Below are 16,025 nucleotides of genomic sequence, written 5' to 3'. Positions count from 1 at the left end.
TTCCTGGGGGAGGAACGCTTGGTAATTTTGTATATCAAACGGCATTTCATTGAAGTTGCCACGGTCTTATTCAGCATGTAAGCAAAGTCAATGGCGGTGATAACTCGAAAGTCCGCGGCAGCTGCCTTCAGTGTACTTATTTTCGTCCTGATTCTTTTGTGCTACACTTAACCTATTGAGTTTTGTGTGTTTGTGTGTGTGTTATTTTGTGCTTGGAGGCAACGTGACACTCGGTTGTAAGAGGCGGGGTGGAGGGAGGTGGAGGCCAGAGCCGCAGGTCCTCAATAAATTCAGAGGCTGCAAAATTCGCCACTATTGGATGGTGCAGCTCTTGAAATAACCGGTCGTGGTAGTCTTTGGCAGCTGGTTGAGGAAGGGAAGGCGCTGGAGGTTAAAGATGCCGTGTAAGGCAAGGAGAGCTTCGGGGCGAAGGGCGCCAAGGGTTGCCCTTTGTGAAATACAAAAGGTCTCATAAGTTGGGGGCGGGAATGTCCAGCTCAGGCTAGGAATCGGCAGTCCCCCAGTCCTAGCTGGATCGAGAAAGTGAGACGCTTCAAAGAGCTGGAAGGTGAAAGTCAGGCTGGGCGATTCCTCAGTTAGAAACAATAGCACAACTTGCAATAGGCAGGGAGCGCACAGAGCTGACAGGCAAGTCCAAGGGGAGATGGAAACCTCTCAGGATACTTAGCTGAAGATCCCCCTACCCGTTTTCTCCTATGCTAACCAGCGGAGTTTCTAACGCCGCCCCGAGTGCTGCTATTTTACCCAGTCTGCTAGTGTAAACCTTTATGTAGTGCAATTAGACCAACATGGTGATTTTCATTAAATATGAATGGCGACAAGGAGGGGGCTTCGAAGAGCCCAGGGGAAAAGCCAAGAGTCCCCTCCTTCCTTCTTTCCTTCCTTCTTTCCTTCCTTCAGATTTGAATCAAGAGACACTTCCCTTTCCTTTGCATATATGGGTTTGGACGGATGGTTTTCACCCATCCAAACACATATAGAAGGAAAGATGGATGGGTGGATGGAAGGAAGGAAGGAAGGAAGGAAGGAAGGAAGGAAGGAAGGAAGGAAAAAAAGAAGGAAGGAAACTAGAAAGATTTAGGGGGTGAAGAGAGTTGGGGAGGGATACACGAAGGAGAAAAGAAGGTGGGAATATATCCGAGTTGTTTTTAGAAAATCACATAATACTCTACCCTAAACATGTGGACGTGGTATTATTAATACCCTCTCCCCTGTTAAATCATCCTGGCCCAGATACCGTGATATGGGTTCTGCAGGGGGAACCCCCAGCGTCTAAGCCTTCTCTTCCTCTTTGCTTCTGAAAGGGGCTCTTGAATGTTGGTGGGTGTGATTAGAGAGGTGGGATAGGGAGGCAATGCGCGGTAAACAGGATCGTTCCCATCCTCTCACCCTTTATGGATACAAACTTCCCAAGTCCTTGCGGGGGAAACTCTGGGTCCGGACCTCGCAAGAACATAAATGGTGGTGATGTCAAAAGGGCTTCCGCACGACAGGGAAATAGGAATGATTTCAGCACTACGGTACCCCTAAGCACATAGAGTTATATGCAACTAAGTTCTATTGAGAGCAGACCTATTGAAATCAGCAGACCGACGTTGGCTGTTAATTGCAGTGGCTCTACTCTGAGTAGGATTAACATTGAATACAACTCTTTGGCTTTTTGAGGAATGCCTTCTAAATTTCGGTGGGTGGACTTTACTTTCAAATGAAGAGGGTCCCGATCCAGTGAAGGGGTCGTATGGGGGGTGGGGCCTCTGGAGTAGCTCTTGTTTGTTTCAATGGGGCTGGAGAGCTTCTCGTTGGACTGTGCCAACTAAAAACTCGATACAGCTGTGTTTGTCATAAGTGAATGTGCTAGAGGTGATGAAAACGTCCAGCGCCTGACACAATGTAAGATAATATAAGGACGACGACAGCAGCCGCAGCAACACTACTAGTCGCGGTCCTCCGGACATTCCTTTTATCTTTCTATTCTTTCGTTGTGATTCTTCAAACCAGTCATATACTTCTTTCTCTATCCTTCTCCCTCTCTATTCCTTTCCTTCTTTCCTTTGTATCTTATTTTCCTTCCGATGCTCCCCTGCACATCGACCTTACACTCTCTCCCTTGCTTCCCTTCCCCAAAGAAGACCACATCAGTTTTCCCCTAGCCTAGATCTCTGTATTTGCTGAAGACCCAGCTTCATTAAATCATAACACATTTCCCCATTTGTGTTCATTATCGGTCTATTCATCGATCGAGGTAATATAATAACTTTGCTGCCGGAGTACTTTTCCTCAAGCTGTATCAGAATGTGTAAAAAAAAAATCGTTGCACTTTTCGTTTTGTGTTCTGTGCATATTTCTTTATTAACATGGTTGATCTCCAATATCTCAGAAGATTAGCAATATTGCTGCGGATGATAAACGTAGGAATGAGATAAATAATATTTCAAACTCTCTCTAATATATTGATTATTCCTCCCACACACACTTCCAAATTGCTTCTGCTACTTAGTTGCAAGTTTCTTTTCCTCTCATCATCACGTCAGAATTCAAATCTATTCACCAAACGGGAGTTTCCTTTCTTATATTTTCCCCTCACAAGTGCTTTATCCACAGAGAAATCTGTGACGGTGAAATCCAGCGTGAAGCTCAGCGAGCACCATTGAAACGAATGGAGACCTCTTGAATGTCACCATTAAAACTAATGGGATCTCTTGAATCCGTCTTGAGTCAACAGGAGAACTTCTTTTTTGATCAACAGCAACCAAGTGAATAGTGCTAATAGAGGGGAAAGCTTTTGTTTTTTAAATAGGAAAAGTATAGTTTGCTTTATATGATTTCTGGCTCCACGTAGCCTTTAAATTACAGTTGGACCCATGAAGGCGAACTCACTCTTGGATTTTGCCAATCCAGAACTCAGCTTCCTAAATTCTATATCTGTTTTATCTGGAAACAATTCTCACTGATACCGATTGCATTTTGTGCAGTAACCGTACTTGGTATCTCAGCCTTATGCGCAGTTCCCACCATCAACTGATGAATGAGCCTTCGTTTTCTTTATATTCTGCTTGCATCTATTTTCCTAAGCTCAAAGTAAGTTGTTGCTGCGTCATTCCTTCTCTCCCACAATCTTCCAAACCATGAAACAACACTACGGATATATATTATAAATGAAACTACAACAGCCAATTGAAATCGAAATCTCAACTAACCAATCCCCCCGCCAGTACCAGTTTTCACCCTAACAGCTGGTGTGGTGTAGTGGTTAGAGCAGCGGAATGAGAAAAGCGCAGATCAAGGTTCAAATCTCCACTTAAGCCTACTGAGCGGTCTCCCTCTCAGCTTACCTACCTCATAGGGTTGTTGTGTGGATGAGAGGAGAGAACCTTGGAGGCCACAGCGAGGAGCTCTCAGGAAGAGCGAGACAGACAGACAGACAGACAGACAGACAGACAGACAGACAGACAGACAGACATTCGCTAGTTAGGGCTACTCCACTTCCGCTTTATTTTTTTAGCCATTGACTTCTGTGGGTGACTTCAACCTGGTTTAGTGAACTCCAGAAGAATCGGGTGACACCTAGTCTAACTGGCAGACAACCTGGGGGGAAACAATGAGAGAAATTCCAGCGTTCACAGCCTAAGGGGGAAAACAACATTCAAAAAACCCTGTGGCACTTTAAAGGCTAAACAGAGAGCTGGGGAACCTGTGGCCCTCCAGTTGTTGTTGGGACTCCAACTCCCATCAGCCCCAGACAGCGTGGCCAATAGTCAGAGATGATGGGAGCTGTAGTCCATAAACACCTGGACGTTCCCTACTCCTGAGCTAGCACATTGGTTATATCAAAAGTTTCCATCCACGAAAATGCAATAATACATATGCTATTTTAGAATAACTATGGTACTCTTTGTTCCAATTAACATGTCTGCCCCTCTGGAATAGCATAAGGCTTCAACCCTGTAGAACTGGGAATAAGTCCCATTGGACTTACTCCTGAGTAGACATGCCTAGGATTGTACTGCTAGTGGAGGGAATGTTGTATTACCGATACATTGCCAATGCAATGTGCACTCCAATAAACTGTACGCAAAAGGTTCCTTTGCTGTGAACTGCTAAAGATTCTGTCTCCGTGTAGCACTAATCGGTTTATCCCGAGTGATCATTTTTACAAAGGGTTATAAAATTTTAAGGCGAAAGGCTCTGTTCTCGTAAATTTAATTCTTTGAGGTTTTAATCAAGTTAAGTCAAAGGGATATTGGAACGGTGGGTCCCTTAAGGCCATATTTTCCAACCCTGAGGTTCATTGTGTAACAACCCCATTCTACCTCCCTAACAGACAGACTCACACATAACAGAAGGAGGAAGCCCTACAGCATAGCGGAGAGACCAGGTTCTCCAATGCCAAAGGCGCGAGCGGGAACAAAGGAGAGGAGGGTGGAGTTCACGCATGACGCTGAAAGCTCCCCGGAAACTCTCACGCTATTTGTATCCACGAGGGAATGTTGCTAACGCGAGCTAGAAAAGGGAAGAGTCACGCTAGCTCGCGAAAGCATACAGATAAAGTTCCCGTTCTGAAAATCAGTATCCCTGACGGCTAAGCAAGCAAATCCAAACTAAATGAAACAACCTGGGCTGCCCGATTTTAAATGCATTTATACCCCGCTAGTTAACTATATGGGTATATTTTGGATATAACACTGGACTTACTTATAAGTAAATCTGTTTAGGATTGGGCCACCAGATTGATTAACTTGGAGCGGAGTGGCGACTTTACTTTCAGCGCAATGGAGTGGAGTGTGTGTTGATTTACTATCCATAAAGGACCTTACATCCAAGTAGGGCTACATAAATTTCATGAATTAAGTTAGGCCAACGAGTAGATCTGACATCTGGAATATACACAGCCCTCCATGTAAGCGAACCCCATTAATTTAAGTGGAGCAGACTGCCGCACAATGAATATAATAACATCGGTGTAATGCAGAATATAACAGTATACAGCTATGTACCATTCATAAATTCATTGGGTGTGAGCAAACAGGAAGTTCTCCTGCGCAAATTCCACTGAAATGAAAATAAATGACTTCTATTCGTTTCAGTGAGACATTTTCAAGTAACGTCAGGTTCAGGTACTGGCTGGGAGGGCAGATTACTTTGGCTCATATAATGCTCTCGTGATAAATATAAATATAATTGAGTCATTATATTTATCATGTTATAAGCAGAACAAATTTTGTGTGCTTTGGATCACATTAAGCATATGCATTTAGGGGTGCTGTGGTGTTAGAAAACAGTGAATGGGGTAGCAAGTTCGAGCAGTGGCTGCAGTGCTAAAATCTGCTGTGTACAATCCACTGGGAAGGTCTCCTGAGCACCTCTCCTTGAGATGAAGGTTCCCATTCATTTCAATGAGATTTGGCAAGAGAACTTCCCTCTGTATTTCCCTCCACTAGACATTAGAATTGGGGTGCATACTGAAATCAATTGGGGAATGGATTGCTGGAAATTGAAATCAATGGAATTTACTTTCGGGTAATGTTATATGGGTCTCCTTGGCGAATTTGCTATTTAAAAGAAAAAAAGGACAGTTGGTTAAAATAATGCAGGCGTTCATCTTATTTTCGAGAACTCTGGAGATAAAAATGTCAAAGACGTTAAAAAAAATACAGATTCTGCAACGTGTCCACTTTCAGCAGGGATTACTGAGAAAAAAAACGAGGCGGGGTGGAGAAGGAAAGAGAGGAAATACGTCCATTGCTAGACTTTTTCAGAGGGACCACAAGCGCTTGGAATCAGTGTTTCGTTCACCTCCCTCTGCTTCCTTGTTGAAGGAAGGCAAATACTGTAGTAAGAAAATGTTGATGTCTGGCTGGGAATTATCAAATTTAAACGCTTGCTAAAACGCTGCAGTACTAACCCATGCCGTAGGACGAAGCCAATCCCATTGAACAACATGGGACTCCCCTCCGAATAAACATTTCCAGGACCATAACTGGATAGACATGTGCGCGCACAACCCCAGCGCGTACCCGCGCACGCGTTCTGAAGCGTAGAACTGGCCCTTTATAAAAGGATAATATTATTTCCTGTTATATTGAGGGGGTGCATTTCTTTTTTAATTTAAAAACAAAACAAAAAAACTGCGGCTATTAGCTATTTTCAGGGGGGTCAGAAAACTCCGGGATACATGTTGAAAGGGCAGATCAGCCAGGCATGAATGAAAAAGGGATCATGTTCACACCGGATGGGTTCCAAAAATGGACGCGATGTGAGAATCACTAGCACAGGAAAAACCGAAGGCTAAAGCGACCTAGCTTTACCAAAAAGGGCTCGTTCTTTGTTAAAAGGCTAGTGTCCCTGGGAGCTTGGTTTCCAGACAGGATCCAGCGCCAGCTTCAGGCAACTGTAGATAGCGTGGGATGAGGAGGGGGAGGCCGGCCTCCAGATTCCACGTGAATTTATTCCTTTGTTCCTGTCTTTGCTACCACCCAAAGGCTACCGATCTCAAACGACTTTCAGAACAAAAGCCAGCAATTCCGGGCAAATCTTTGCCAGATCGTGGTGCCAGGTAGAAAGGGAGGGAGATTTACACAATATAGCGGGACGGGAAGACATCTAGGATACAGACGATAAAACAGGGGATGGTGGAAAGGGTGAAAAGTGAAGACTCCAGTAAGGGTTGAGTTGGATTTACTTGTAGGAAAGGAACGGGGGCGGGGGGAATAGGAAGAATATAATGGATTAATGGATGGGATTAAAACTGGAGGAAGGCATGTCACGTTTGGCAAAAATCTAAGGACAGGGGGAAAGATGCATGGGTGGATAGACGGAGATTTTGCTAAAGACCACGTTAAAATGTCATGCAAGGCCGTTCCCATTCGCAATGACCTTTTCTCAGTGCCTTACCTTTCCGTGTTTAAGCATAAGCCCATAGCGATTTGCTATTTAAAACAGCCAATAGTAACAACGTTTTATTTGAACTCCCTTGGTTTTTATTTTATTTTTATTTTATTTTAACAAAGAGAGATATCTCAGTTAGCCTTTGCTCTTTTTCGACCCTTTTTCCCCCCGCTTGAGAGACTGCTGAGGAAGGGGGGGGGAGGACATATGGAATCAATTTCGTATCCTGACGTTGAGAACCAGCCAATTCCTGTTGGTCTTTTAAAACCAGAATCCATTTGGTCCCTCTCTATCTGGCACCTCTTGTCAGTCAATAGGATCCCCGCTCTTGCAACATTTTTAAGTCTTTATAAAGAGAAACAGCCTTGCTTAGAAACGAGAGAGGCTTTCCTCCTCCTTTTCGGAGGTGGAGGGGGGTGGCAGAGGGAGAGAGCATTGTTGTCCCATGAAAAAGTATTCCGTGTCTTCGTCTTGCTGCAGAATATCTTTACTTTTTATTATTTTTGCTCTCCCTTCGTGTCTCGGAAACCATTGTATTTTTCCTTCTGTCAAGTTGGAATCCAAGACAGCCCCCCCACCCCACCCCGGTTCCTTAAAAAGAAAAATAATCAAAAATAATCAAAGCTTCCTTGCGGTGGAAAAACCGACCCCCCTCCAAAAAAAGCCTCAAGACAAACCTTAGCAGCAAAATCTACAGAGCTACAGTCAAGTAGTTCTTCTCTGTCTCTCTGTCTCCTTCTCCCAAATTGGCTTCCTTCGAGTTCCTCTGAACCTCGTGAGCCGCCTTCGATCTTCCTGCTGAAGTCGTTTGGTTGAGAATCGCTGCAGGTAAGAGGGATTAATAAAAATAAAAATAATAAAAGAAATTACAAGACAGATCAAAACAAATCCCAAACCACTATACAACTTCGTCTGATCCTAGCATAGGAAATTCCGGGGGCCGTTGAGATTTAATTAATAGCTCTGACAAAGCTTGGGAAGACGTCCATTGGTCCGCTGGAGTTCTAGCTTGAAGCACAGCCCCCCCCCCTCCCCAAAACATCACCGCAACTCTCAGAAACTAGTCCTGTAGCTTGACCAGAAAAGGCTAGGGCATAGTAAACAAATAATATTAATGATCTCCTGATAATGGTTGGATACTGGGAGTCCAATGCAAATAAAATAAAGGGGAGGCAGGTTGCTTCTTCCAAACCTGATGTTTGGACCAAATAGGTCCCCCCTCCGCGCTTCCCGCCCCTCCCAGGCCACATTTGTTAAAGGTTTAACGCCTCTGGGTTGTTTGAAAGGGAAAACTACAAACGCTTCTTTAAGGGAGGAGAAGCCTGGTGTTAAACAGAGAGATGTGATTTATGGTGTTGAGAAAGTTGTGTTTATTTGAGGTGGCTCCTGTCACGACTAGCCTTTTCCTAGAGAAGACCAAATCTGTATCCCTTCCCTTTTCTCCCTCTCTCCCCCCCCCCCCCCCGTTTCTTTTATGCTTGTGAGTTGTAGTTAACAAATATCTTACCGGAGTGTGAAGCAAGCAGTGTTAAGTCTCCACAGAACCAGCAATGTAAAACAAAGCTTGCGGTTTTACCTTGTAGGGGACCGCCTTAGTTTTTCAGGGACTGAGGCATCTTACCAGCTTGTTTGTCCTCGCCGTCAAACTCCACCGAACACAATGAGACTGTAGTCCTATACTCACTAAACAGGGAGTAACCTCCATTGAACTCAGTGGGACTTGCTTCTGAGTAGACATGTACTGTGGGGTTTATCTCAGAGGAACAATGCATAGAATCGGGCTACCTGATTGCAATCCTATTACACAGAGGAGTGAGTCCAACCGAACTTAAGGCAGTTTCTTCCAGGTAAACATGGACTGTTTGGACTATTTTATTCCATTTTATTCTTTCCAGAGTTTCATGGTAAAGAATGCAGTCCGCATTCTATAGAAATAAAGGATAAAATTATCTTACACTTGAATGGCTAAAACAAAATAAAATAAAAAATTCCTTCCAGTAGCACCTTAGAGACCAACTAAGTTTGTTCTTGGTATGAGCTTTCGTGTGCATGCACACTTTTGTTTTTTAAAAATGTTTTTAATGCTCTTACACCAAAGGAGGGAAGGGACTCTTCCATCAAATTGGTCCTTCCTTTCTTCTTTCCTTGTTCCTTACAATCGCATCTGACATAAGAATTCTTCTTATGTTAGGAAGCCAGGGCTTTTCATTCTGCCGAGTCTTCGGGAAGCAGAGGTTACAGTCAAACTTACACACCCAAAAAATGTAAAGGGGGTGGTGGTGAAATAGATAAAGCCACTATTGCTGACAGTACAAATATGTTCTGAGTTCAGGATGGCGATGTTAATAACTCAGTTCCTGGGACCATACCCCAGCTATAAACGTACACTTTTTTATTAAAAACAAACAAAACACCACCCCAATGTCTAATATTTCCTCCGGCAAAGTAATGCCATATTGGAAGAGAGCAAGAACTCTGCTCTCTGAGCGCCTCCCTTCCCTGAAAATTGCTTTGCATTAAATTTCCTCAGCTCCAGAATCATCTTCCTTACTAGCCTCCAGCTAAACTTGATTAAAAAAAAACTGCTTGATGCGTTGACAGATGAAATCCAAGAGGAAACCACAAGGCCCTTAAGTGACCCTAATTTAATCGATTTTATCATAAATCATCAACTTGATGAAGAACCAAAGTTTTCATTGAAGGAAATTGATATTAATGGAGTGGCTGCTTCTTTAATTCAGATGTTGTTTTCTACCAGTTCGAAAACAAACTCAGTTGACATTCTCTGGGCAACTTCTATGGGAATCATGTTGGGTTGCTGTTGTTATTTTAATTATCTTAATTAGGACAGTTTAGGTAGCAACGTGCCAAAGAACCACAAGGAGCCTCTTGGACTTCAGCAAGGTTTCATTAGCCTACAGCATTGAGGATCTATCTAGACTGTGGTCAGATTTTAATGAATGCAGCACCAAATACCAAACCACTTGCCTCCGATAACCCACCAGATCGGAAACGTCTGTCTTCAGAAAGAGCAAGGATGCTGGTCCACTATCAGCTATTCATCATGCTACCTACCTATTTGGGAATTGGAGAGCGAACGAGAGAGAGAAGGCTATTTGGCCCGTGGTTTATAATATAAGGATTGAGAATTTCCAAAACGCATTTTTGAATGTGTCAAGTCCTTGCGTTTACAAGTAGATCTGCAAGCTCGTCCCCATCTCAATAAATGACTTAAAACCAAAGCTCTAAGTCATGCCCCACAATACTGCTTTTGAGGGCCTGTTAAACATTGGCCGCTTTCACAATTCTTCATCTTGCAATTAAAAATTAACTCTAGGCTTCAGCTCTATGCTCGTCTGTTATGGATGCCTAGGTCCCAATTAGCCTTTAGGTATGCTGATGAATGCCATAGATCAAAGAGCCTTGGAGGGTTTCAGTAAAGCAGGAAACGGGACAAGGAAACGGCTGGTTAATATGTGAAACCTAATATATCTAAGGGTGGATGAAGAAAACGCAACAGAATGGCATTCCCAATCCTACACGCCTCTACGTGGAATCAAGTCCCACTAACTGCAGTGCAACTTAGCTCCATGGAGATGGCTAGCATCCCCAAATAGAGACAGGGGTGCAAGCAGGAAGAAACTACTTTGGGGTAAAAAGAGCAGATAGTCATCTTCAAACTGGTTTGAGATGGTGTCTTTCAATGCAAGTAGCTGCTTTTGGAGTAGATGGCTAGAGACCAATAGGTTATCCCTGTATAGGAGAGGAGTGCTTATCTGTTCTCTCTGCCTGTCTCTCTCATTCCATCCTACCCTTTCAGTCTTCTCCTGCCTATTAATTATGTAAACCTGTTTATTACCATTCATGGCACCTTCCAGTACCGCGGCTGCTGGGCAATTACAAGCTCCAATAGTGTGCTGAGCGCTTCACAGAACACCCAAATTGCGCAGTCTCTGACAGCAGATTCTTAGCAATATCTGCTACCATACAGTAAGCCACTCTGTACCGCCAGCCTCCTTGTGTATTAAACAGAACCAAAATGCAAAGGAGGATTGTGTCCCTCTTTTCGCTCCTCCTGCTCCCCCGCCCAAAGTTAGTGATGGTAGATGACTCTGCTTGTTGTGGTTATATATTTTAACTCCCACCCCCCTTCTCGAACTTTATGATGTTATGACGGAACTCGAAGTGAAGGAAAGGGGAGGGGAGGGGAGGGGGGACACTCCAGCTCCATAAAGTTTGACTAGAACTCGGGTATTTGCCTGCGCCTGCCTCTCTTTTTTGCCATTTGGCAAGTTTCCAATATAAGAATAGCTAGCTGCAACCTCAGAAGGGAAGCCTTCGCCTTGCCTGAAAATATTTTCCTTTCTCCTTTCTTGTAGGCGCAATTTCGCCCTGTGGTATCCAATCGTCATCTTCCTTCCCAGACAGAAGTAAGTGGATTCTAAATTTAAAAGTTTTGAACTGAGAGAATTATAGCTTGGCTCCCCAGCTTTTCTTTAACGGGGTGAAATCTTCGTTCTACTCCTGAGATCAGGGTCTGCTCTCTAGGCCACTGACCTCCAAAGAAGCCCAAAAAGCTGAAGGATAGAAGTGACGTGCACATGGATAGGAATCTGTTTTCTCACCAGTTTCCTCTCCCTTTTTGCATGCATGACTCTGAATAGTGTATTTTAATGCCAAAAGACAGATTATCTGAAATTTACTGATGACGCCACCCGCTCCACCAGCAAGCAAACTGTCTTCATTACATTCATCACCTTCTTGAAGCTGCAATCTGATAAACCCTCTTCCCTTGGACTTTTGAAATCAGTGGGAATTTGCTCCGGAGTAAACATGCATAGGATTGCGCGGTAAATCAATGAAGAGGGGTGGAATCTTCACTTTAGTTCCCATCCACCTCACAATCCACTTTAATTTCCCAGCTAGGAAAAATAGCCAAGGACTTAAATATATTTACGTGGAAGTAAGTCCTACTGAATTCAATTGGCCTTTCCTAGTAAGCACGACTAAGATTGCAGCGTTGCTGAGGCGCTAATCAAGTTTTATCTGCCCTGAATGAAGTTCTGCAGAAATTATGCGGAAGGAAGGTTTTCAAAAACGCTACACGGGCTCCTAGGGAAGCGCTATTTTCTCCCAATTGACGCTGCTATTAAGAGGTCGAGCGTGGGTGTTGAACTGGTTCTCCTCCATGCCATCTCAGAGTAGCTTTCTAGTAAACCAGGAAGTGCCTCTGCCTGCTCCCACGGTTATCTCCGGCCAGGAAGAGATAACAACGCTGAAATTTTGAATCGGGGGGGGGGGAGGAGGAGGAGGAGGAGAAGGAGGAGAAGGAGGAGGAGGATTGAGCCAGAAAGGGTAAACTGCTCAGTGAAATAACGAAAATGTCATGATTTCCTTCGTCAATTTCACCCTTGCTGAAGGAGGGACCACAGGGTATCGATTATGGAAGCTGCAAAAAAGATTGCTTGCTACTCAACTAAGTTTTGCTCAGAGTATGTCCATGGAAATTAAGGGATATGACTAAGTTAGGCCCATTACTTTTAATGGGACTACTCTAAGTAAAGCTTCCTTGAATGCCATCCATTCTCCCCTTTCCTCCTTCCCGATTTTTTCTCCTCTTTTTCGGAACACATAGATCCAAGTAATAAAACTCGGTAGCAAGAACCTAATAAGTTTGCCAGCGTGAAGTTAATCAGGTGGGGAACAGTAAGGCGCGAGGTCTAAGTATTTTAAGAAAACATAGAAAGAGAAATTTGAAAATGGTCACGTCGTGAAAGTATGGTTCAATCCTTTATTTAATAATTCGAAAGAAAGACAATGCAAGAGGTCAGCTGCCTAGAATCTCAAGGTCCCGCTCACACGAACACTTCATGTGAAGTAGGTCCTACGGTGTCCAGTGGCTCTTACTTGATTGCAGCGTTAGGAGTAAATCGCATTTAGAAACAGCTTGTGGTCAGGTTGTCCCTGTGCTTAGACAAGAAAGCCCTCGCATTTGATACGAAACACGCTCCCTGGTAGCAAATCCCCTTGAAAATGTAGTCTCCATGGAAATCCAGATGCACGTTTATGCTTGGGGAGAGTTACTCAGGTTCTCTGATCTTCCTCCTTTTTAAATATGTGCTGGACTGTTCCGTACTAGTAAAGCGCGCCTACGCCTCCCCTCTCCAGCCACCCCAACTGCAGAACAAGACCCAGGGACCACTTACACAAGACAAAGTGGCTCCCCCCCCCAAGAGGGTGGAGCACGAAACAGACTGGGATTGTGGGGGATTCTCTCTTTCCTTCCCCCTTTTGGCTGGTGTTGTTGTTTATGTTTTATACTTTGAAGCCAATTTAAAGCTACTTCCGTTGATTGACCATTAATCCGGTGAGTTATTAGGCTTCTAAACCAAAGGTCGTGGGGGGAGAAAGAGTTACAATCCATCAAGGGAAACAATCGGATAGAGAGATGCTGGTTTATCCTGAGTAGGCGCATGGGTAGAGTTTGCGTGCACGTGTGGCTATGAGAGGATTAAGGAGGAGGAGGGAGAATGTTAATCGCACACTTATTTGGATGTAAATTTCGCTAAGCCAGATGCACTTGTACTGAAGAACTGAAGAACTTTAGAACTGAAGTTCTCTTAAACCTGCTCCTATGTAACAGGGGAAGGAATCTTAGGATATAAATCCCTAAAACAAAAAAACAAAAACAGATAAATATTGTAGTAAGTACTGCTGGCTTCCGGGGAACATTTCCCTGTGCACTTATGACAGAACAATAGGGTTTGTTCAATATATTTTGCCGCCTGAGGTATAACAGCAAATAGCACTACTTCCCGCAGTCACCTCCCCGCCCCAGTCAGGTACCCAAGATTGGTCAGGGTATTTTGGCAGCTGAAAAAGAAAAAAGAAGAACAAAAACTCCCAGACAGTGAAAGTACTAACAAAAAGAACCCAATAACAATATATAACATAACTAACAATTTTGTGCCCTTTTGTGACACCCAAAATCAACTGTCTGGGGCAGCTACCTCGCTTTCCCTAATAGTAGGGCCATAAACAACAGGTTTTACCCAATACTCCCAAACCCTCTATCAGGAAGCTCTATTTTTATATAACTTATACAAAGTTTTAGAGCCATAAGCACAAATATGTATTCCATAGATGACTACATGGATAGATAGATTAAAAACAACTATAGCTACAGTGAAGCATCACTGGTGTTAAATTAAATAAACAAAGTTTGTAGAGAATTTCCATACAAAAGGACCCATATAAAGGTTTCTTGTCCTACAACAGCTTTGGGGAAGCTTTTTCAGTCCACATCTTTCACTGGCTTCTGGGCAACCAGAGGCCACAGGCCAGTACTGGGAGGGACCAGAGACAAATGTGGGTGGAGCAATGAATGCAAATGTTACCTTTGTTTTGATGTCTGATTTCTACACACACCCTTATTCATCTTCCATCAAGACAAGCAACAGCCATTATCAGAGTTCCATAATACATTCCAGCCAGGCAAGAATACTTGAGGAGGGTGGCAGGCAGGGCTGGAGAGATGGCTGTGGCCTGGGGAGAGCCCCGAGGGCCAGGTAAAGAGATCTAGAGGGCCACCTTCAGCCCTAAGGTCTGAGGTTACCTGCCCGTATTCCATAATGTGCTGCTACTACTACTGGTAGCCTTGATTTACACAGCAGAAAGGGAAGATAAAAACGTGATGGATGGATGGACAAACAAACAGACAGTATTTCTGCAATTAATAACAACAGCATTAAGTATTGCCATCGGGCTACATAGAAAACCTTATGTTGAAGAAAATACACGAAGAAGACCAGAAAACACTACCAAACACTAGAATGGGAGAGTTTCTGTCTTTTTGCTGCTTTCCCATCTTTTTGGTGGGTCCTGGGCAGAAACTTTCCCCCATTAAAATAGACGGATTTTGGTGTGTGGGGAGGAAGTCTTCTCCTTCCTGAAGGCGCTTTCCCCTTTCCTGTAGGATTCTACGTCTTTCAGACTTGGATTGCTCCACTTCTGCACTCTATCCAATGGCTAACACTTAAGGGGCCTTCTTGGTGACCCACCTTCCTGGCGCACTACCCCTGCCCTCCAAAAGCCAGCAACCGAGATTTAAAAAGATGGGAATGATGACTTCTCCCTGAAGGTGCTCAGGACCACTTCACACGTGCTTTTTATTCCACTCACTGCCTTATCATCATACTAAGGCAATACTGGATGACTCGCAGCTGAACGTGCAAACTGTAGTTAATGAACTGCAGCGGCAGTAGCAGGTTAACAGAAATCGTTTTAGTAAGCTGCCTTCATTTACTTTGGCCTCATTTTGCTGCCACTGGGTTTATTCACTGGGTTCTAGAAGCGTGAGGTTATTGTTATTATTATTATTATTATTATTATTATTATTATTATCATCATCATCATCATCATCATCATCTGCTAGATTTCTCACACATAGAAACACTTCACAATGAAACAAAACAAAACAAAACAAACGAACGAACGAACAAACAAACAAACAAAAAAGCAACAACTTTATTTATGATGCAAAGAACGAATAATTTAAACTCAGAGCCAGAAATAGCACACCGATGATTGCAAGTGGTATAAGTGGCCCGGTGCCAACTCGGTGGTCGTTCATAGGGGCGGGCGCCTCTAGGAACAACAAGAAGCAGGCGGAATGAAGCTGGAATTATTGCCAAAGGCCGCAGAATTGAGATGGGGGCAGCTGGGGCCTCCCGGGCGTGATTTATATTCCAGAGGTTCTGCGACATGCAGGGATACCGTTCGGGGAGTGTTGGTGTGTGGTTAGCGGACGTTTTTATTGCAGATTAATAATATTAGCATTCAGAACGGAAAACCGGGTTATTAGAGCCAAGGAATGTTTCCCCAAACGAAAATATTTTTAAATGATCTCTCCCTCTCCCTCTCCCTCCCTCTCGTTCCCCCCCCCCTAAACCAAACCTTGCCCAAGCTTCAGTGATAAATCTCAAAGTAGTTCGCCTTCCACAAATCCTCGGTTAATTGTTTGGCGAATTCGCTTTCTCCTTCGGCCCATTTTGTTCGCCTACACATGAGAATGCCAGACACCATCTGACTACCCTTCTGAATCTTACTAGACCTCGATG

The 16,025-nt window shown here is 43.8% G+C and overlaps 1 protein-coding gene and 1 long non-coding RNA gene across 5 annotated transcripts in view; one reads left to right on the top strand and one right to left on the bottom strand.

Moving 5' to 3' along the window:
• HOXB3 (homeobox B3) overlaps window positions 1-16,025 on the top strand; it is a 40,456-nt gene that overhangs the window by 8,137 nt on the left and 16,294 nt on the right. For 2 of the 4 annotated variants that reach the window (XM_033168980.1, XM_033168982.1), the window contains exon 2: window positions 11,286-11,336. The exons of 1 other annotated variant lie outside the window; for it this stretch is intronic. The gene's annotated coding sequence lies outside the window, so the exon portion shown is untranslated. Of the gene's footprint in view, window positions 1-7,603; window positions 7,735-11,285; window positions 11,337-16,025 lie in introns of those variants that run through there. One more of the 4 variants, XM_033168981.1, reaches the window with a different exon arrangement.
• On the bottom strand, window positions 3,428-8,538 carry LOC117058074. Its single transcript, XR_004427834.1, has 3 exons — window positions 8,414-8,538; window positions 7,584-7,728; window positions 3,428-3,606 (listed from the first exon to the last, which is right to left on the bottom strand). It is a non-coding gene; the product is annotated as an uncharacterized LOC117058074 (long non-coding RNA).

The sequence above is a fragment of the Lacerta agilis genome, chromosome 14, assembly GCF_009819535.1.
Source record: "Lacerta agilis isolate rLacAgi1 chromosome 14, rLacAgi1.pri, whole genome shotgun sequence".
Lineage (NCBI taxonomy): Eukaryota > Metazoa > Chordata > Lepidosauria > Squamata > Lacertidae > Lacerta > Lacerta agilis.
Note: the sequence above shows the minus strand (reverse complement) of the source record. Positions and strands in the feature narration are given on the sequence as shown.